This window comes from Lissotriton helveticus, chromosome 1_1, assembly GCF_964261635.1.
Source record: "Lissotriton helveticus chromosome 1_1, aLisHel1.1, whole genome shotgun sequence".
In the NCBI taxonomy this organism is placed as follows: Eukaryota; Metazoa; Chordata; class Amphibia; order Caudata; family Salamandridae; genus Lissotriton; species Lissotriton helveticus.
Window position 1 is genome coordinate 1,259,413,580 of NC_136057.1, and position 20,987 is coordinate 1,259,434,566.

Below are 20,987 nucleotides of genomic sequence, written 5' to 3' on the forward strand. Positions count from 1 at the left end.
CCTCTAGCAGCTTGTTGTGGCCCTGTTGCTTACAGAGGAGGCTAGCCAACTGACCCTTGGAGTACACGTCTATGTCCTGGGTACAAGTGGGAGCAGGTATACCCCTTCTGGTCTCCTCACAGGTCTCAAACAGCAGGTGCAGTGCTAATTTCACTCTTCCACAGGCAAAGAGCATTCTTAAGGTGTCTTTGGGTGCCACATTCAATTCTGGTACTAGCCTGTGGGTGGGTGTGACTCTAGGCCCCTACCAAAGCAATAGGCCAAAAGTTCCCAGGGGTCACCCTACCCACTTTTGCAGCAGCTCCAATATTCCCTATCACACACAACCCCACAGTGCCCCTCTCTCGCTAAATTCAAGATGGATAAACCGTTCTCCCCTTCTTCAGAGCCCCACCCAGAGTTCTGGCCAGGTTATTGGTCAGTCCCCTCCTCATTGGTCACTTCAAACCAGTTCTAGGGACAGCTTTCCCCCCACTAGGTTGGTTACTGCTTAACTAGTAAGACAACAGAAAGGGGCTGTCCAGGTTTGAACTACATTCGTATGTGGCAGGGGAGGCCCCTTTGAGGTGAATTATGTTGTTCCTGGACACTGACCAACAGGTCTTCTTGCCAGAGGAGCAAAACACCTCCCTGCACCCAGGCCACTGCCTCTGCTCTGGGAGCAGTTTTCACACCTCATTAGAGCTATTCACGAGCAGGTTGACAGTTGAAAGTTAATGCAAATTAGCTTCCAGAAACTTTAGACAGGGAAGGGGTTACTTTTTAAGTATGTGTTCTTTTTTTTCTTTTTTTTTTTCTTGTTTATTGCAAGCAAGTCAGATTATATACAGTTTTTCAACAGAGATTAAGTAAAGGACTCAACACTTTACATAACATAGATTCGCAAAAAAAACATTACAAGCATAAATTGGCCTAAAAGAAGGTAACCAAGCAGAAACAGAAAAAGAAAAGCCAAAGAAAACAATAATCAGCTACCCCAGTTCCCCCTCAATCCACCTTTCGACTGGCGCCCACATTTTCATACCAATTATCCTTTTTTTATTACCTTTCGTTCTATATATGGCGTATTCAATATTATACATAGCCAGGAGGCGAGCCCTCCATGTGAAAAAGGATGGCGGATCTAGGCTAATCCAGTCTTGGGTAACACATGAGCGCAGAATTCCCATGGATTTAAAAATCAGGTTTCTTTTCTCCACTGGTAATACTGCCGGGGAGACTCCAATCAGTACAAGCTCCGGTGTTAGTTCTACTGAGATACCAAGTATCAGAGCTAGAAAAGTTTAATATCCGCTATGAGTACAGATAACTGTGGACATAAAAAAAACATATGGCCAGCATCTGCCGCATGCAGCCCACATCTGCTACATGATGTACCAACTGAAGCTCCCCATTTAGAGATTTTGGCTGGTGTATAATATAAGTCGAACAACGCCATGTAGTGCTGTGCCCCACTTCTGCCGGATAAAAGGATAGAATTAGCCAGATAAATGGAATCCTCGATCTTAATGTCATTAGAGCCCAACTTCTCGCCCCATCTTAATTGAACATATGCTAGATCATCTGGAAGAAATGAAAGCAATAAATTATAGAAAAAGACAATTTTTCTTTTATTAAAAAAAGAATCCATCAGAGGGATCTGCTGTAAGCCAGCAGATTCCTGAGGCGTTAAGGTATTAAGAAAACTGCGCACCTGAAGCTATTTAAAGTAATCAGAGTTAGTGAGATTGAATTTACTTTGGAGCTCTAAAAAAGATGCAATATGGCTTTTTAACCATACATCACCGACGTAACTAATACCCCGGTGGCGCCATCTTTCCATAATAGAATCTCTAAAAACAGATGGGAAAATGGATTGTGACATAAGGGGGGTATATCTCGTAATTTTTGGAATACTAGCAATTCGCCTAATTGACTTCCAAGCCCGAAATGCTGATTTTAGGATCTTAAATTTCGTTTTTTTTTATAGTAACTCGGCTCAACATGTTTTAAAAGACACCCCCGAGCCTCTACCCCTAGAGCAAATTCAAAGAAAGACGTGGTATGCGCATCCAGAATCGGCGCCCGATCACCAATTATTAGGGGGGTTATGAATTGCAAAACTGAGGCCAAATAATAGAAAAAAAAGTGTGGAATACCCCATCCCCCCCTAGCTTTTGGAAGTATCATATTTTGATGAGCTCTCAGATGACTTTTATATCCCCATAAAAATCTCCCTGACATCCTTTCCAATTGTTTAAAAAAAGTTAAGGGAAACTCAAGAGGAATGGTTCTGAAAAGGTAAAGAAATTTTGGTAGTATTAACATTTTCAGAACATTATTCCTCCCGTGTAAAGATAAATGAAAATGGTTAATTCGCTCCAACATGGAATGGGCCTTTTCCAGGATAGGATTGAAATTTAATTCTGGGATCAGTGACACTGGCGATGTAATCTTCACTCCTAGATAAGACGCAACAGGGACTATATTAGAGAGAGCAGGAGGGTTCTGACCAGCTACTAGTATTTGTGTTTTAGACATATTCAGTTTGTAGCCCGAAAAGGCCCCAAACTGTTTGGCCAGTTCCTTTATCTTTGGGATGGCCTTTGCAATATCCGTGGTGATAACCACCACGTCGTCCGCGTATGCCTGTGCCCTATAGGGGGTGCCTGCCACCACAACTGGTGTAATGTCCTCCGCGTGGTTCAATTCGTTAAGAAAGACATCGATATAAATAGCAAAGAGGAGCGGGATACAGGACACCCTTGTCTTGTACCTCGGTGGATAGGAAACAAGGTGGATTTATTTGCCCCAATTTTAATACAGGAAGTAGGTGTTTGGTACAAGGCTTTCAGTGCCGACCTCATACCGGGCCCGAACCCTTTAAAAGACAGTATATCCCAAAGATAGTACCAGGCCACCCTGTCGAATGCCTTCTCGGCATCCAACAGGGTGACCCCGATGGTTGTATTCATGCACTCCACCCAATCCAACAACGCGATGACTCTCCGAACATGGTCGGCAGTATCACGCTTAGGAATAAACCCATGCTGCCATCTCGAAACTATGCTAGAAATCACCGAAGAGAAGCGTGAAGCTAAAAATTTTGAAAACACTTTGCTATCAGCATTGATAAGTGAGATCGGGCGATAGGATGACGGATTATGGGGGGGTTTATCCTTTTTGATAAATGCCATTATTGTTGATTGTCCCCAAGAGGGTGGGGCTGCCCTTTCTGGGCTTCCAGAAAAGTAATCAATAGATCCGGTTTTAACAGATTTCTGAACATCCTAAAAAACTCCAAAGGGATACCGTCAGGTCCCATTGCTTTACCAATTGGGAGAGATAATAGAGCAGTCCCTATTTCCTCCCAAGTGATATCGGAATCTAAAATCTGAGACTGTTCAGAGGATAATTTCGAGACGTTATCACAAGTGATGAAGTTCAGGAAAGATTCACTAGAATAGTCCAAGGCTTCCTGCTCATATAGCTTAGAGTAAAATTGCCGAAAAACTTCAAGGATCTCCTCAGATTTAGTATATATTCGTCCTGCCTCATCCTGAATGGCATCAATAGCATTTGACGCCACTCTTTGCCTAATCTTTTTTGCCAGAATCCTGCCAGAGTTCTCTCCCATTTCGTAAATCTGTGTTCTAAAAATTGCCGCCTGTTCTGCAAGTTTTGTTGCAAAAATTTCAAGAAGCCGTGCTTTATGAATAGCAAGAGTAGTCTTGATAGGTTCTATATCTTGAGCTAAAGAAATAGCTAAAGCCAGCTTCTCCTCCCACTCCTGTACTGCTTTATAATAAGATTCCATTTTATTCCGTAAATTTTTCTGCTTTTTAATCGAATAGGCTAGTGTCTCTCCACGCTTAAATGTATCCCATACTATTTGAGAGGATGCACTTCCTCTATTGAACTCAAAAAATTCACTTATCCATTTCCCCATGTATTCAATATAAGTTGGATCGGCCAGAAGTTTCCAATCAAAGGACCAAGATATAGCCTTATCAGCAGAGCCAGCCTCAATTTTCACCTCTATCAATATTGGGTTGTGGTCCGAAATTATGCGAGGAGAAATTTCATACAAAATGTGATTTATGAGTGGAGTGATTATAAAAAAAATAATCCAGCCGCACCAGCTTTTGATGCGGCGCGGAAAAAAAAGTAAATCCTGGTGTGGCGGGATTTATAGCATATCCCACATCAGAGAGCCCATATTCTAAGACTAAACCTCTTAGTGCCGTGTATGTCTTTTTCTTGAGACCAGGATATGGTGTATTACTACGAATATCCAATCTGCCTCCCAAATGGATATTTAAGTCCCCACACAATATTAAAGAAGATGGCCATTCAGCTAATTCTAAACTCAAGAAATTCAGAATATCCGGGTTATCTATATTAGAGGCATAAATTGAGCAGATTGTCCAGGCTTTATTGTCAATGTTAATCTCTAAAATCACCCATCTGCTAAATTGATCAGCCTTGATACGCTTAAGATGGCCAAGCCCTCTTCTTATAAGTATTGCCATCCCTTTGGTTGTAGTGCCTTGGCGAGTGCATCCTAATAAATGCATGCCAAGATCTTTAAAAAAATGTCTATCAGACCAAGGCAGATGTGTTTCTTGCAAACACAGTAGATATAAACGCATACTCTGTATCATTTGAGCACAGAGCTGCCTTTTCTTTCTGTTATTAAGGCCGCATATATTCCACAAACAGATTCTAAGTTTTCTCAACATGATGATGATTTTGATCTACAAGCCCATCTGATCCCCCATCATTACTGTTTCTATACCACACCCCTTGTGTAGCTCCAAACTCACAAATTAAGCCATTCCTGATTGTATTCAACCTCCATTTAATATTCATCTTCATGTTCAAAAGGAAAACCATATCGTGAAACAAATTGTTCTCCGCTATACTGCAATTCAAAAACATTTCCTGACTTTGCTTGCCCCCCCCGCGACACCCCCTTTCACCCCCTCCACCCACCCGCCCCCCCCCAACTCCCCAGCCCTCCCCACAATCGGGCAAAGGGACTTTAAGGTCCCCCAAGTCGATGATGTGAGAAGCAACTTGTGTCTCACGACTCTCTCTCCTGCAGGATGAACAATTACTATATATGCCTTTAGACCATAAACAATATATAGGCAGAATAGCAAAGAAAAACAGGTCTACTATAGCAAGTCATAATCAATACCATCTATGCCATCAATATCTAATATTGAAAGAATCATCCACTAGTACATCTACTAAGACATCCCTGCAAAATCATCTTAAAGGAGAGAAGAAAGAAAAAAAAAGCAATTAATCAGACATCAAAATGAGCCTAACAATTCTTTCGCAGCTCCCTCTGAAGTGAGAAAGTACGATCTTTCTTTAAATACTACTTTCAGCTTAGAGGGTTTGCGAAGAAAAGCCTGGGCACCCTTCGCCTGAAAAGAAAGAATCAGTTGGCGAAATTGCCATCTCTGTTGTACCGTAGCATGACAGTAATCTGGACGGACATAGAAATCCAGGCCTTTCCCCCTGCGTTTCTTATCTGGTCTAGCTAGATCGTATAAAGCCTCCCTAGACAGAAAATTATTCAGACAAATCAATATTGCTCTCGGCTTAATATTTGATTGATTTCTGTTATTTTTTTTAAAAGGAAATCTATGAGCCCTATGAAGTTCCATGTCCCATTACCACTGGGTGAGTTCAGGGAAGGCGTCTGAAAAAAGATCAATAACAAATTGTCTGACATTTGCCACCTCACTCCCTTCGGGAATGCCTAAAATTCGTAGGTTATTCCTCCGTGATCTATTTTCAAGGTCCACCAGCTTCCAATTGATCTCCTCTCTTAAGCCCTCTAGTGATGAAATCTGAGTTTTTTGCTGAGTCATAGAGTCTTCAATTGCTGAGATCCGGACTTCTGCCTCCCCCACTCTAGCCGAAACCTCATTACAAGTTTTCCCCACTCGACATAGATTATTCTGCAGTCGACGTACCGCACCCTGAGTACGTAAATTCTCTGCTCTTGTTTCTTCCCGATGTTGTAACATCACTTGATATAGGGTATTTAGCGTAATTTCAGAAATCGGTGACCCCTCAGTACCGTTTACTGGAGGAGTAGAAGAGAGTCCAGCACTACCCCCTGCGTGGCGAGTACAGTGTTCTCATCTATCCCCCAATCTGGTCTTTCAAGAGATTCATCTACATCACTCTCAGAGTCATGTATCGAAATGTTCAAACTCTTGCTGCTCTCGTCGTCCCTCCATTCACCATCTCTGTCCGCCCCTTCATCCAAGCTTCCAATTTCTAGAGCCGTGGATAAGTCTGACATTGAGTAGAATTGTCCTGCAGAATCAAGGGAATCCACATCCTCCAAACGATTTGAAGGCTCCAGAGCCTCATGCAAACTCTTTACCAGTATTTCCCCATTTGACTGTGTGTGTAACTGTTCAGTCAGAGCGGGGGGGTTATGAGTTATTGTAGATTGCTGTGTTTCCAGGGGGGTACTCTCGAGCTCTATTAAGTCTGTGTTCCTTAATATATATTAAAAATCCAACTTCAAGTTTGGCTTCCTCCTGGTTCACGGTTGTGTCTCGCAATGACTATGTACAACGTAAGTATAATTTTATACTGTGCACCTTGTCCATGGCTTATCTGTTGATGTGCTTATTGTGAAATAATGAAAACAGATTTGAACAAAAAAAGTTGGCTTTTAATAAATTATTAATAATTGCAGCACATTCTCAGCCTCAGATAGCAAAATTAATATTTAATATTGCTTACCAGGGTTTCTCTATGGGCCTTTCTACAATGAAAATAGCTTTTGTGTGCTGTCACGGTAAAGATATGCGAACTTTACATTTCTACATGTTCTACTTTTAAAAACCATGCACCCTGACTTGTGGGATAGGGCAATTTATTCATATTTAAAAGGGAGGTTTTCTCTTGTCAAAAGTGAGGACTTTGACAGGTTGGTTGTAGTTTGCAAATTTAAGCAGCCAGGTTACAGTGGAAGATTTGGAGTCATGTTTTTCTTGTCACACTAGTGGATGGCACAGTAGGGCTGAAGTCAATTGATGAAGTTTAACTTTCAACCCTCAAAGTCACTAAATTAACCTGAGTTCAACCCCTTGTGGCTATGGCACAGAGAAGACAGAGTTAACTTAGGGCAGTCTGTACGGTATGTATGCAGTATCAAAATAGTAATCAAGGCAAAATGCAAAAAATCTAAATTCCAAAATAAAATAGTAAAAAAGATTAAATGGTACTATACAAAATTATACTAAATGACAAAAATCCAATAAAGGCAACTGGTTTTATGATTTTTTAAAGTTTTAAGTAGTAATAGCGCAATGGAGCACAAAATGCCAATGATAGTCAATGGAAGGGGTAGACCTAGGTGCAATTTGAGGCTGGCTGTGACGGAGTGTGTGTCGGATACACCAACCAGGCTCATTCTAGTAAAAGATTTTACCTTCTAACTTCAGTCCCAATCCACCACAGGAGTACATTTCTAAAGCTTACCAGGACCTCAGGAGTTAAACTTATAGACTCATAGGAAGTTATGAAGAGGCAAACAGCGGGTCCTGTGTCATGTCTAATTACTATTGGTCATCTGAGGAGTTGTAGGAAAGGATTGTTGTAGCTTGTTGTATCCCTGTAGTTTTAACAGGAGGTCATCTTTATGACCTTTGGAGACCACTTCTGTGCCGAAGGTAGGGGTGGGTGCAGGCCCAGTCCTTCAGGACCCCTCTCAGGTCACTGATGGCACGTCAAGTCCTCTTCTGTTCTTCCTCAAGACCAATAGTGTTCTGAGATGGGTGGATGGAAATGTCTCATTTATGCCTGGCATGGGTTATTGGGTGAAAATGACTCCTTGACATGGCCCAATCAATGGGGTGGAAGTTCCCTGGGGCAACCCTACACACTTTGGGCATTTCAAGCTGTCGAAAGTCTTTGGCCACACTAAACTAGGGCTCTGTAAGTGAAGAATGTACTATATTGATCCTAGTGTCCTCCCACATTGAACACTGAAATCCATTTTGAGGCAGCCACTTTACACACAGTAAACTCAGAGACAGAAGTCTGGTAGATAAAAAGTAGAATTTTCCAGCAGCTAGACAGTGGATACACAAAAATTATCTTTGTATCATGTTTACTGCCTTTGAAATGCACCCCAGAGTGTTATGTGTAATCTAAACAGACTTGTCAAGCAGGATTCAAGCAGGTGACACTGTAATGTCAAAGATTATTTTACTAGCCCCTCCTCTGTATAATTGGTAGGGTTCAGTAGAGTCATATCTGCCCGTTCAAGTCAACATATTGTTTGCACCTGGGAAGCATTGCACACCTTTTTCCACTCCTATTCAAATGCTAATTACTGGCTGGCAGAAGTGGGAGAGCAAAATACCAACTTAGGGGCCCATTAGGATGGTGGGCGGATTGCCCCCGCCAGCCTGGTGGGGGCAATCCGCCCGCCATCCTCTCCCGAATCCCCCCCGCCATATTAGTATGGCGGGGGGACCGCGGCGGACGGAAAGACCGTCCGTCGCTTTTCCGCCCTGGTCGCCGTGCGGCCGGGGCGGAAAAGGAATAATATGGTGGCGGTGTCTATTAGACACCACCAGCCATATTACGATGGGCCTGGGCAGGTGCCTTTCCGTGGCGGCAAGGCATGCGGTCTTCACTTTGGGGGCCCCCTGCGGGTCCCCAAAGTGAAGGAGGGGTGGGGGGTGCACACAGGGGGGTACCTGTGGTACCCCCCTGCATTTGCATATACAATGCGGTAGGAACCGCGCGGTGCCTGCCACATTGTGTATGCAAATGCATATATGCATTTATGGCATTGTGGCAGGCGGTGCAGAGAGCACCGCCCGCCACAATGTTATAAATGCAGGATGCGGCCGTCACTGTGGCAGCTGCATCCTAATACCACCCATGGGACCCCCGCACGTATGGCGGGCGGTCCCTAGTCCCGATAGGATGGCGGGCGGACTAAGTCTGCCCGTCATCCTTATGACCCCCTTAGTCTCCAGGAACTTTAGACAAGGAAAATGTAACTTTATAAAAGTTACTTTTTCTTAAAATAGATTACAAATGTGACTCTACCATTGAATTTAGTTTTAATAATTAGCAAAAATAGTTGTTTAATTATTTTCCTAGCTAGCCCCAGTATTAGGATTTTAATCTGTACTTTTGTTTTTTACATTGGATGGCTAGGCCTGCCACAATGAAAAATAGCCTTTGTGAGCTAGTCCCAACAAGGACATGTTAACATTACATTTCTACATATACAACTTTTAAATGCCATGCGTTACATAGGGTGGCATTAACATTTAAAAGGGAGCTTTTGACCTGTCAAAGAGGTTTATTTTGACAGGTCAAATTGCAATGTTTAAACTGACACAGTAAGGCTACAATAGTACGCCTGAAGCCACGGTGTAAAACTACAGTAGTAGGCCTGGAGTCATGTTTTGCAACAGATGCCTCAGTCCACTAGGGATTTATAGATAAGATAGATATATCAATTAGGAATATTCAGATTCTGCTGTATTTACAGGGGGATACAGGTACTTTACTATTGTTATAAGGAGTCTAAAGCCAACCAAAAAATAGGGTCCAGCAGGAGACAACAAATATGGTGTGACCACACAGAAAAGGCGGATTTCCTACAATTCTTATGGGAGGTTAAATCAGAAATGCAACTTTTTACCACTCCTAATAATTTTCCTCCTTTGGGTGGATCTACATGAATCTAGATGAAAAATAGATAAGTCAAACGTTATGCACATGAGCCAAGCATGTGTCATATTTTGTGTGGATTAATCAAATGACACCAAAGTTACAAAAAAAGCCTTTTCAATGGAAACTGAGACCTAAATGGAACTACTGAGTTGCTATAACTGACTGTGTAACACAGAATAATGTATGCATTAGTAAAGATAAGCCACCAATAGTAAATAAATACAAGTGCAATGTGCAAGAGCAAATAAAGGAGTCTTTAAAAACCTTTATAAATCCAGGCATTTGATGGGTGATGTTAAATTGAGACGATGATTGTACTTGCAAACATACGAGTGTAATTACAGGATCTTTCATAGTTCCAAAGCTGTCACTGATATTCTAGTCTCTGAAACCACCTTCATATCCTCCAACCCGGCTGTAGTTACCTCAGACCTCTCTGTATGAGTATTCTTTTACACCCCCTCCATGTCCCTTCCCTCTTCGATTTCATCTGGAAAGGGGAAAATGGTGTTCTGTTTATCAAACATTTGTTGAATGTCTGGCGTGAGGGTACATTCTCTTATTACAATCATGTTTGGTATGATGACCTCAATAAAGCAATCCAAGCTTTGATCATCAATATTTGCCAAAAGTCACCACAATCATTATTTTCAATCGTCGGAAGAAAAAATTATTTTGTGAGTATTTAAAAATAAGCAGGAACAGCTGTACCTCAGGCTATTCTTCCTAACAATAACAGTGAGGGTGTCTTGCCACTTCCTGAGAGGATATTTGTTTGATGTTTGTGCTCTGGATTAGTTCACTTTTTCAAAGTGGAATACCGATCACGGGCAGATCTCTACGTATATTCATTTGTTGAAATATCATCCACATTTTGCTCATCCCATCACAGCACAAAACATGGGGTAGCAGGTCAGACCACTTCTTCCACTAGCTCTCTTGCACTGTGAGTAGCAGTATTTTGCTTAATGAACTACACAGTCCCCTGTAAAGGAGTGCTCTTGAGTACCAGGGCTGGTGTGCCTGGGGTACTGTGCCCCTTCTTTTTTTCTATTTTTATAAAATGTTTTTACATTGATTTGCATATTGCATATGTTACCCCAAAAATTAACATAAATGTCAAGTTTGCCAAAGCCAGACCTAATGCCTTTACAAATGCTTGTTGCTTACAGTTAGTGGTAGTGGCAGACAACATCTCCAGTGGAAGCACATGCCTGATTCACAAAGGACATGCCCACAAAGCATGCCTTCCTCACAGCCTGGTCATCCTTTAAACGTCCATCCACTGCACTGTGCTTCCTGAATCCATCTATCCAAAGTGGCTCATGCATTTTAGACTAAGATGCAAGCCAGATATTAACATAGGGGTAGGTAATCAGCCAGTGCGTTTCTATGCCTGCCCCTCACGAACAGCTCGGAACCTCACCTTCATGAGTGAGGAATGTGCAAACAGAGCATACATTATACATTGCAGATCTGCATTCTGAGCTTCGTAAATCTGCTTCATCAAATTATTGTTCACTCAGATGAAGTCACCTATGAGTCACCAGAGAAAAAATCGTAAAGATATTTTTGTTTTCACAGTGGGCATCTGACCACCAAGAACTGGACCGAGATCTTCAAACTATATTGATGGCTCTTGATATCCTGAAAAAACACAAGATCTCTGTAACCTTCAAATCTATGATCAAGACAGGAAAGGTTCTTTAACCTCTACTGCGCTACCGCGTTTTCCCGCGTTTTCCCGCGTTTTCCCGCTGTGCGCTGGAATTTGAAAAATGCGCGGTTTGTGACAAAGCCAGCTCGTCATCCGCGTAGCGCAGGTAACGCCCATGACGAGCTGGCTTTGTCATCAGCGCTGAAGGGGTTAAAACTGGGATAGACCAAGTTGCACCTTCCAGGATACCTGAAAGGTTTAGTGCTAGAATATTGAGGATTTAATATTGTCCTTTAAATATATTATGATGTAAATATCCACTCCCAAAACATTATATATAATTGAACCTGATTGCGGAAAATATAAATATATAAATATATTACCTACTGGCAGTCCCAAGTAGGTAGTTATAGCTAGGACCAAAGTTTCCATAGGAAAAGCATTTTTTGTTTTGCAAATTACTTTGGCGCCGCTTGACGAATCCTCACGAAATTATCAAAAATCTTCCCCTTTTTGAATATATATATATATATATATATATATATATATATATATATATATATATATATATATATATATCCTCCTTTGCTTGCGTTACTGCTGTCACCACCAGAACAGAGGGCGTGCGTCGTCGTTACCGGTCACTTAAGCAAGACACGGTAAAATCTCCAAAATCAGCCCCATACACCATGAGGAAAGACGACGCCTTGTAGTGATATAATTTAGTGTTTAATGTCTCTCATCAGCGTTTCGCCTGTCCCAGCAGGACAGGCGAAACGCATTAAAGAGCGACATTAAACACTAAATTATATCACTACACGACGTCGTCTTTCCTCATGGTGTATGGGGCTGAGGTTATATAAATATATATATATATATATATATAGAGAGAGAGAGAGAGAGAGAGAGAGAGAGAGAGATATGTATTCAGTATTTATTAACTATACCTAACTCCACGTATGTGTACCATATATATTTTCAAGGTATATGAATGAATGTGGAGTTGGTATTCTGCCAACCTAGAAAATAACCTTCAGTAACTAAGAAATGTTGTTGCACTTATAACTTATTCGAAATTTTTCTTTTCTTTTCTTTTTTTTTTTTGGTTTTTAGAAGACCTTTATTATGTAGTAAGTGGTTATCATACATTTCACATTTCACGTCTCACAAAGACTACGTGAGCGTACAACAGTCTGGTAAGGTCTGAACAGGATGACACAGCCATTCAGCCGACAACCCGGGGGTCCGGCGGCGAATTCCATGAGATAACATGTATAACCATCTGTTGTCTGGTGATATAAGTGTTAGATCTTATGGTTTTGTGTTTTGTCGTCAAAATGCAGTTTGCAATGTTCACCCAGTAGTGGTGCCATGATGGTAGCCTCCCAAGGTCCCGCAGGCAGTGTAAGAGTCAGCCGTGGTTAGTCGGTAATGGGGAGGGGATTCGGCAATAGATGTGTCGCCGATGCTGAGTCTGCACTGCTGTCCGTGAAGTGGCAATATGTGTAGTAGTATAGCTCACTGAGGCACAGGAGTAAGCAGGTGTGTCCAGCAGGGTTAGACTGTAGCCATGTTGGGCAAGGCTCAAATATCTAGTAGTAGGGAGCCTATGTGTCTTCCCAGTTACATCCTTGGGAGGGCACTAGGGACATGACAGCATCTAATGAACAGAGCATCAAATCCATGTCTAACACATACGAGGCCAAGTGTCAGTGCGTACCTCTTGCAGTGTGTGAGTGGCATCGCATCTTCGCAATCCGCAGGTAGGTTGAGGTCTTTGAGGGATTGCCTCCTGATAGTGACGTGGTACATCTAGTGTCCTCATTTTAGGCAAGGAATGGGGTCTGGTCGGGGAACATGACCAGCAAACAAACTGTTCCCTATGCCCATACAATGGCTGGGAAAACCGGGGGGTTGAGAGGGTGTGAAAGACAGGGGAAGGGAAAGGGGGGAGATCGTTGCGGGTTCTAATGTGGGGCATCTATTGTATAGTGGGGTCCAGCAAGGCTTCGTGCATTGTATAGGGAAAGACGGGGGGGCAGGGGGGGGGGGTGTCCTCAGCCCCGGCCTGGGACTGGCAGGTGTCATCCGCAATGCACAGTCAGGGTGTAAGTTGGTATTTCGCGGGGTGGTGGCGCAGGCCGCCTATATGGTAATCAATCCCCAGCAGGAGGAGGGGAGGGGGAGGGGGCACCTCCCTTGTAGTGCCCACAGTTGGCGCGGGTAGGTCGGGGCCAGGGCAGTGACGTGTGCTCAGTATCCCAAAGGCGTCCGGTGCATAACGGAGAAGTGCAAGTATCCTTATCCAGGGGTGTATGTCTTGTGATTGTGAGAGGAGTGTGGGTGGGGAGAGAGTGAGAGGTGCAGGGCTGCATCTGCCCTCGACGTCGGGTGGTATCGCTATGGCGATGATGTCCGTTATCTCAAGTGATCCCCCGTTCCTGGCAGGCGTGCTGGAACATCTTTAGGAGGTCGTTCCAGAGCTGTGCAATAGGGAATTTGCGGAGTCCCGCTGTTTCCTCTCGAAGAAGGACCGTGCCCTCCGCTCGTGCCCAATTAGTAAAGGAAGCGCGCCAGTGTCGAATGTGGGGGGGGGGTCGCCGCCTTCCAATGTTTGGTAATCAGGCGTTTGGCCGTTATGAGCCCCATGTCCCAGAAGCGTGTCCGCACTTTGTTGAGCTTCGTGCGTTTATACAACCCTAAGATACACGCTTCCCACGTGTGTGGTATCTGTTCGTCAGCGCTGCGTGCGAGGAGCGTCACGACGTCGTCCCAGTATGTATGTATATCGGGACAATGCCACAGCATGTGTAAAAGGTCTGCTCCAGTCAGAGAGCAGCGCGGACAGGCAGCATTTGTGGTGGTAAAGTATCTATTTATTTTGTCAGGCGTAAGGTAAGCGCGGTGTAGAATATAGAATTGTATGATTTTGAAGCAGGGGCTGCGCGGGATATATGTCGGTCCGGCTAGTATCATAGCCCATTCTTTGTCAGTCCAGGCCCGACCCCTGTCCATCGCCCACTTGCCTCGTAGCTGTAATGTAGATGGCTGTGAGTGTGTCTGCAGAGCATGCGCTAACCAATGGATGACGTGCGAGCCATTCCCCATAACATGGAGGTACTGCATAAAACTATGCATCGGCAATTCTTCCGCCACATCGCCCCAGGAGGCAGTGAGCGTGCGCAATAGGGTCGCATGTAGCAGGAACTGCCCAGCTGGGAGCTCTGTAGTAGCAGCCAGGTCCGCAAAGGTGAGCAGCGTTCCATCAGCGTACAGGTCACCCAGGGTATCCACCCCTGCTTGTGTCCAGCTAGTCAGACGAGTCACAGTCAGTGCTCCCGTTGGGCTTGGGGTGCCTAGAATGGGCATGATCGGGGCATACGGTGTTGTAGCACGGGTGAGCCGTAGACTGCGCAGGAAGCACTTGTGTGCCACCGCCAGGTGTAGCTGCGGGGGGCAGGGGGTTCGGGTTAGCGGGTGGAACAGTTTATTGATTTGTGTTTGCGTCCAGGCTGCAGCGTTCGAGGCAGTGTCTTCAAGACTTTTGCCGCTAAGCCACCCCGTCACCCATTGCATCTGTGCCGAAAGATACTACAGCTCCATGTTGGGAACCGCCAGGCCTCCCAGCTCCGTTGGCATGTAGAGCTTGGTCAGCGCTACTCTGGGTCGACCCTTATTCCAGATGAGGCTTCGCAGCAGAATCTCCAGATCTCGGAAAATTTTATTCGGCACATAAGTTGGTATATTAGCGAAATAATACAGCAGTCTAGGCAGCACTATCATATTGGTAAGTGCTATCCGACTCGGCACGTTGAGGGGCAAGGTGTTCCAGAATGCAACCTGCGCCTGAACCGAGGCAACTGCCCGCAAGAGGTTCCCGTCCAGGACATCTATTGGAGTCCGATAAATTCGTATCCCCAGGTAGCGGAACGTGGTGGGATACCACTGTAGCCCGCCCCCGCCCAGGCGCACATCGCACTCGGGCGTGTCCGGGTGGAAGGAATAAGCCCCCGATTTGGACCAGTTGACTCGCAGTCCCGACATCTCTTCGAAGGTTCGGAAGACGACTGCTAGGGAGGCAGGGATGTTAGTTATATCCCTGACGTACAACAGTAAGTCATCTGCGTACAGCAACACTGTGTGGAGGCCATCCGCTAGTGGAATGCCCCAGTCAGGCCCTTGCGCCCTAAGTATCGTGGCTAGGGGCTCCATGGCCAAAGAGAACAATATAGGCGACAGGGGGCAGCCCTGCCTTGTGCCTCTGCGGACCCGGATGGCATCCGGGAGCAGCGCGCCCGTGCGGACCCGGACCGTCGGCTTGTCATAAAGCAGGCCCACCATGGCCTCATATCCCCCACCCAATTGGAACTTTTCCATTACCGCTCCCAGGTACGGCCACTCAACCGAGTCAAATGCCTTCTCCAGGTCCAATATCAAGCACCCTGCTCTGGGCCACTGTTGGGTAGCGTACTCTTGTACCCGGAAAAGGCGACGGATATTGTGAGAGGTGTGGCGTGTTGGGACAAAGCCGTTCTGGTCTTGGTGTACCAATCGGGGCACATAAGGGGCCAATCTCCGAGCTAGCGTAGAGGCCAGTATTTTGTAGTCTGTATTTAGCAGCGCCAGCGGGCGGTAAGAGCCCAGCTGTGTGCAGTCTTTGTCAGGTTTGGGAATGGAGATCAGGGTCGCTTCATTTAGCGTTGGGGGTAAGGCAGCCTCCTCTAAGGCTGCAGCATACATTTTCAGAAGTTCGGGAATGAGTATGTCTGAGCCTGCCTTATAAAATTCGGCTGGAAGCCCATCCGGGCCCGGGGATTTGCTATTAGACAGGTTAAAGATTGCGTCGCGAACTTCGTCAGGGTCAAGCAGGGCTCCCAGTTCGTCCTGTTGCGCAGTAGTCAACTGTGGCATTGGCAGGGGAGCAAGGTAGCCAGAAATGTCGGGGTGCGGGTGGGGTAATCGGGAGCGATATAGTGCAGTATAGTGTGTGGTGAATGCGTTGTGGATCTGGCGCTGCGTGTATAATAGGCCCCTCCCATCCACGTGTATCGCTACCACTGGGGTCGAGCGCGTCTCCTGTGAGATCAGCCAGGCCAGTAACCTGCCAGGTCTGTCGCTCGTATGATGTGTCCTCGCCGAGTGCGCCGCGTAGTTGATGTCGCGAAGTCGCTCCAAGAGGCCCGCGTGGTCTGTGCGCGCCTCCTGCAGCGAGTCAGCGCTACCCTCAGCGGCCTCCCCCTCTTTTTCGAGCAGAGTAGTCTCCAATCTGGTGAGCTCGCCCTCTAGTTGTTGTCTCATGTGGCCCTGTGTCCTCAAGCAGTGTCCCCGAATCACCACCTTGAAAGCATCCCATTCTACCTGCGGGGAGGATGCGGTGCCTGCATTGTCCTCAAAGTATTGAGCAGTGCGTGTGAGAAGGGACTCGCGGAAGGCCGCGTCTAGTAGCATCGATGGTTGTAGTCGCCAGGTGGGATTGGGAGGGCGTGGTTGGTCCCAAGCCATGGTTAAAAAGTGTGGATTGTGGTCCGAGTGTGTGCGGCCCATGTATAATGCGTCAGTTACAAGGGGTAGGAGGTCAGTAGACGCCATGAATCGGTCTAGGCGGACATGTAATCCGTGGGCGCCTGAGTAATAGGAGTAGACCCGTGTCCCAGGGTTGTGTGATCTCCAAACATCGTGGAGGTCCCATTGCTCGGCCCACTCCAGCAGCGCCTTCGTGGCACCACGCATCGGAGCGCCGACAGGGGGCAGGGAGGAGCGGTCTAGTGCCGTGTCCAGCGTGCAATTGTAATCTCCACCCAGTAGCCAGGGGGTCGCGTGCCAGGTCGCCATCATCGTAGAGAGGCGCGCCAGAAAGCTTCCCTGGTCAGTGTTTGGAGCGTACAGTGATACCAGCACCATCTGGTGCCCATCTAGTCTGCCTTGTATTGCAACAAACCTACCCTCCTGGTCTATTGTAGTGTCTGTAACCGTCCAGGGTGTCCCAGGGCGGACCCATATCAGTGCGCCACGGGCGTATGAGGAATAGGATGTGGCATAGAGTTGTCCGCGCCATTTGCGGTGCAGCGCCCGGACCTCCGCCTTGTTCAAGTGCGTTTCCTGAAGCAGTGCTATGCCTATCTTGTGTCGCTTCAAGTACGAATAAATTTGGTAACGCCTAGCTGTTGTGTGCATCCCCCTGATGTTCCAAGTGCATATTCGTGTCTCAGTCATTGTGTCCGTGGGTGTATATTTCCCCAACCCCCCCCATCCATCAGCCACGCAGATAGTGCTTCCCGCTTGGCCCAAGGCCTCCTCCCCAGTACAAAATTGCCCCAAAGTCTCAGTACAGAGTATGGTGATCTCCGGTGATGTAGAAGTGTGAGGAAAGGGGGGGAAACAAGCGGCCTCAACATGGCAACATAACCTGAAATGCCAAAAGGTCGGCTACATAACATGTCGCCATCCAAACGCTCGTATGAGCTCGTAAACTATACAGTTCTAAGGGGTACCGTGTGGTTTAAGTTGTAACAATAAAAATAACAGTATAGTCCATAGGGAGTGCAACATCCCTCCCGGGTAGGGTCAAAAGGCCGGTGCGTCTGACGGTTGCCCAGGTCCTGCCACTCAGCGCGACGCTAGCGGCCCTCTCAAGCATCTGGCTGTAGGGGTAGGTCCCTCAGGGGGGAGCTCCCCCGCCTCAGATAGTCTGGGTGTCACCGGACGGCATGTGTAATGTTGCCGATTAGGCGACCAGTTCTTAACAATAGGCGGGTGGGTCATGAGTACATAATAAGCACAATACCTGGTCGGAGTCCAGTGTCCAAAGGCGATCAGGGCCCAGCAATGTGCAGCTGCTCAGATCTCTTCTCATGAAGGGGGCCTGCAAAGCCTATGCGCGGATATGTCACTTCTTCGCATGGGTGCAGGGGTTCGTTTGGCCCGCTCAGCCAAACAGGTCTGCAGTTTGTGGCGTGACGTCCGGAAGATCGTCAGTGTGCTGGGAGTCCTGTAAGCCATAGATCGCTTCGTCATCGCTCGGAAGAGGCGCCGGGCTGGTGTCCGGGGCAGGGGACGGGGTCGGAGAGCTGCTGATCTCCACCACCTTACGGAGGGCGTCTTGTTGTTCCTGCAGCATCTCGTTTGCGGTTGGAGAGCGAGCTGGCGATTCTCGTGGTCTGGGAGGCGTGGGAGCCCTGCGCCGGCGGCGCCTTCGTGCCCCTCGCGTGCGCTCTGTGGTAGCAGTCCCTTGCGCTCGCCTAGGTACATCGGGCATGTTCTCATCCAGCCACGCCTCAACTTCGTCAGAGTTCGTAAAGAAGTGTGTCCTATCTTTTGCTACCACCCGTAGCTTGGCAGGGAAGAGCAGCGAGTATTTGAGTTCAGCCTGTCGCAAACGTCTTTTCACTTCCAGAAAGGAGTGTCTTTGCCTTTGGACTTGCACGGTGTAGTCCGGAAAGAACATTACTGTGGTGTTATCAATCCGGATCTCGCCTAGTTTCCTGGCTTCCCGCAAGATCGCGTCGCGATCTCTGTAATTGAGGACTCGAAGGATTATAGGTCTGGGGTTCGAGCCAGTGGTCAGGGGTTTCGTGGGCACTCGGTGGGCACGTTCCACCACAAAGTGAGGCGACAGCACACCCTCCGGCAGCAGTTCACGTAGCCAGTCCTCCACTCTCTGCGTGGGGTCCATCCCTTCCCATTTCTCCGGAATGCCCACCAAGCGGATATTGTTCCTTCTTGCCCGCCCTTCCGCATCCTCTGCGCGGTCCTCTAGGAATTCCACCCTGTTTAGGAGGTCCTGTATGTGTTTGTCCGACTGCGACACCTTTGGTTCCAGTGTTGTCATCGCGCCTTCTAGCGCGGTGGTGCGTTCCTGCAATTTCTTATGGTCGGCCCTGAGATGGGTTAGGTCAATCGCCACACTGTCTATCCTGGTTTCCAAAGAGGTGCGTGTCTGCTGAAGGGATTCCTCCATCCTTTCCATGGCTGCCAGGACAGAGTCCAGCTTCGACGCCACGTGGTCAGCGTCCATTTTGGATGGTACTTTCGTCGTCTTCCCCTTCGCCGACGCACCCCCCGTTCCGGTGCGTGTCTTCACCCCACCAGACATGGGGCAGGCGACGTGAACAGGCAGCGACAGGGACGAATCCTGCATTCGATTGTGAGAGCGTAGGGGAGTAGGTGAGTCTGCGGGCCGTGTCCGTGGCGCGTCAGGCAAATCAGATCATCAGTGTGGTATCCTCTGCGCTTATCCGTTTGCACTGTCCTTTTTCCGTTTGGGTCTTATGGCTCCGTAGGTGGGAGGGTGGGGGGGAGCTCCCCGCACTAGCGTCCGGTTGCTTCTTTATGCCGCTCTTGAGTGACCCATGAGCAGGCGTTTTCCTCCGCAGCTTCGTGTTCGCCAGCAGGAGAGTAGCGTCCCCCAAGCAAATAATGGGCGAGCTCCGCCGGGCCTCGTGGCCTCATCCGCTCCCCAGGGTCTTTCGTGGTGGTCCCGCAATGCGTGTATTGGGGCAGGCGTCTTGGGCTTGCAGTAGTGTGGGTCATAAACTGCAGCAGGTTAGGGCGTTAGTCCTGCGTCAGCGGCAGATAGGCCCCAGCTGCTCCCAGCCGCGCCGCTGTCAGGGCGTCTCCCCAGGTCGCGTTGTGGCAGGTGCGTGAGGGCGCAGATGGCCGCTGTGAGCGGTCGCGTCTCGCTGTGTCTCTAGGTGCGCTGTGTCCTCCGCCGGGGGGGCAGGGCGGAGGGCCAGGCGCGTCTCCACGAGGTCCCGTGGGCACCAGAGTCCTCGGATGGAGGCGCCGGCTGGAGGCAGCGCACGGCGCGGGAGGGGGAGAAGGAAGGAGGCTCCGCTCACCTCACAGCGCCGCCGCGCCGCCCCAGCGTCCCAGCTCAGTTGTGGTCTCCAGCCGCCGACTGGTCGCCTCTCCGCCTCCGCTTCTTCTCAGGGCCGCCTCCGCCAGGCCCGGACCCCACTGGAATCTGGCCCGCCGACACCTCCTCTAAGCCTCTCCAGAGCCGGGCATATGGGATCAGTGGATGCGGTGCTCTGGGGATCAGCGTATTCGTCGCCGTGAGTGTCCGCCAGGCGTCGGGCCGATTTCGGTAGGCCGCAGCGTGGGGCCTAGTGGGTCTCAAGAGGCCGCGGCCTCACGTGATCTCGACCCCAGCTTCGTTGCAACCAGGCCGGCTGTCACAGCGTCATCGGCTCCGGTGCGGAGCTCCGCGGTCGATTCTGCCAGAAATCGTCCTGTGCGTGGGCAAGGGTTGCGGGCAGGTCCGCCAGCAGTTTGAGGCCAATGAGGGCAATTTTAATCGGAGAAATGACCCGGGGTAGGGGAGCTCAGACGGGAGCTCTACCCAGGCACGTCTTTCTCCATTGCGCGCTAAGCCACGCCCCCCCGAAATTTTTATTTTCTTAATAGAGAATTCAAATTTACATTTCAAAATATATTTCTTTAAAATTATTTCATGAAAATAATGAAATCAAATAAAATTGGTTTAGTCTTGTAGGGGAGGTCGTTTTTCGTGTTAGAAGGAGTGTTATTTCTAAAATGTTATTTTATTAAGAAATTATATTTTGCTATATGAAAATGATTTTTTTGCATTATTATTTCAAAAGAAACGTAT

General features: G+C 47.5%; 1 protein-coding gene across 1 annotated transcript in view; it reads left to right on the forward strand.

Moving 5' to 3' along the window:
• The window catches only part of LOC144822490 (laminin subunit beta-4-like), a 500,129-nt gene that overhangs the window by 388,391 nt on the left and 90,751 nt on the right, over positions 1-20,987 (forward strand). The gene's annotated exons all lie outside the window — the stretch shown is intronic.